This window comes from Musca vetustissima, unplaced genomic scaffold (genome assembly GCF_032173495.1).
Source record: "Musca vetustissima isolate MV318-11 ecotype Yass unplaced genomic scaffold, APGP_CSIRO_Mvet_v1 utg32445, whole genome shotgun sequence".
In the NCBI taxonomy this organism is placed as follows: domain Eukaryota; kingdom Metazoa; phylum Arthropoda; class Insecta; order Diptera; family Muscidae; genus Musca; species Musca vetustissima.
The window spans coordinates 5,932-8,355 of record NW_026876233.1 but is presented as its reverse complement, the minus strand read 5'-3'; the positions used below and the strand labels follow the sequence as shown (position 1 = coordinate 8,355).

Below are 2,424 nucleotides of genomic sequence, written 5' to 3'. Positions count from 1 at the left end.
ATCAAAGGATATATAGAGACTTTGGTGCACTATTTAACTTAAATAAATGAGCTGTTCCAAATTTCATCCAATTCGAATCGAAAATGCGATCTTTACTTTGTTCACAATTTAAAGTGATTCTATGTATATTCTCAAAGGAACCATGTGTCTATCTCGTTTCCTTTTGCCTGTTAACCCCTTACGGCCTAATGTTGCCCATAGGCAACAAGATGTATTGGAGCTTATATTTAATATACAGTTGGTTGACACATATTCTTTGGATTTCGTATGTCAAGACCTGATTATAGACGACCCATATCAAAAGAAAAATCTAAAAAATTCAATTTTATGGTAAAGCTTTTCAATATAGATAAGAGAGCAAAAATATGTACAGTACTAATTTGTGTATAAAGTACAAATTATTTAAACCGCTTCGTATTTGAATTTTACGAATTCTGTCATCAGAATTATTTTTGTTTCTTGTAAAAAAGAATATAGAATTCTTGTAAAAGAATATAATTCCCTGTACCACACTGTGGAATTATGTCTTTGAGCATATTGTACATTTCATTCGTTTTTTTTTTTTTTGGGTTTCTGACAAAACTCAAGTTATTGAAGAGATGCCATAACATCCAAAAAAGTCAGTGTTTCGAAAACGATAGTGGAACGTTTGTCAGCGTCAATGTGGTGCGTTATGGTCATATGATAACTGATTTTTTTTTTTGCTTGCTATTGGGGAATATTGGTTTCAACAAGACGGTTCCACATTCCACACAACTCGAGCGAATATGGCTTTATTGAAAGAGACTTATCCAGATCACGCAATTTCACGTCGTGGCGAGATTAATGTAAAGACAAACACACGTCATTAATATACACTTTTACGTACATTATTTCCGCAAAGAATACTACTATAATCTACACCTAATTACAGGTTTTGATTCTTGCTGGCTAAACTTTAAAATTTTTCTCTAATTAGACTTTATTAAAATTTTAAAACTTTTCAACTACTAGAAACAAAAACTGCAATTCATTCTGAGACCATATCTAAAATTCCCATATGATGATTGCAAACCTCTTAGTGAAAAATAATATGTTTACAGTACAGTTTTGAATTGTCTTCGACGTTGGTTAGCAAAAAGTGTATACAACTTTAATAATACGATTTTTCAATTTTAAATACTCCATTATATCATCAAAATGAACATTCGCTCAATTGAAGATGTTCCCTTGCTAAGTACCAACTTGCGTATTATGAAATTTTGGTCTTTTCTATTGGCACACAATTGGCGCCGTTATTCCGCTCTGATTCCATACTTTTTTATTAATACAACACAATTTTTGGACATTTACTTTAGTACCGAACCAATTGATGCCATTGTACGTAATGTAGGCATGCTATACTATTTTTCAATATTATATTGAGAGCTGTCTTATTGTGTTATAATCGTTTCGAATATGAAGGATTTATGGAGATGGTAAGGAGAGGAAAAGACATTTATATACATTTATTTTATTTTCTATCCACTTTGCAGAATTCTGAGGATGGGGTTTTGAGGAAAATGCTGCAGGAATGTACTGTGGCCTCAAGATTTATATCGAAAATGAATTTGATCATGGGTTTTACATCGTGTGTCGGTTTTAATATGTATCCCCTATTTGCAACATCGAAAGGTTAATGGAATTAATTGTTGGAAATATTTTTGGCATATCCAAATTTTTAAAATCCAAAATTAACGACTCATTGTTCATTTTCAGTTTTACCTTTTGGCATGTATGTCCCGGGCATAGATAAATATGAATCACCCTATTATCAGATATGTTTCCTGTTTCAATGTTGCATGTATATACCATTTACCTATTTAATTGTATCCTTTATACTTTTTGGTATTTTAATGTGTAAAGTTTTGCAACATAAATTAAGAAATTTAAAGGATGTCAGCAATGAAAAGGCTCGAGAGTTGATGGTATGGTGTATTAAATATCAGCTGCAACTAGTTAAGTAATGTTTTCAAAAATGTGTTTTTGAATCCAGAAAATTATTATTTTTTTTAATTTCCCAGCTTTGTGGATACGATTAACGATTTGACAACCTACGATCAAAGTTTAAAGGCGGCTGTTCATAAAACATTCTAATTTTGCTGCGTGTTTAGGCAGCTTAATCATATTTCTTTGACGCCGTCAAAAGTGGCGACGACAGGCGGTGGAGTTAACATTGGCCATATATGCACTAATACATATATGCGCTAACGGTTAATTCCATTCAGCAATATAAACATTTCCAACAGCATCACTGAATACATGGCTTGCTGTTGGATTGATTTTGGCGTCGTAGGTCAGTTTTTGAGAACAATAAGAACGCGCCGGTTGACTTCCCCCCCCGTGATTGTGCAAAATTAAAGAACAAAAAAACCCAAGAACTTCACAATACAACATACACAAAGA

General features: G+C 32.6%; 1 pseudogene; it reads left to right on the top strand.

Moving 5' to 3' along the window:
• Nucleotides 1-1,179: 1,179 nt before the first annotated feature.
• Nucleotides 1,180-2,115, top strand: LOC133338794 (odorant receptor 30a-like; annotated as a pseudogene).
• The last annotated feature ends 309 nt before the right edge of the window (nucleotides 2,116-2,424 follow it).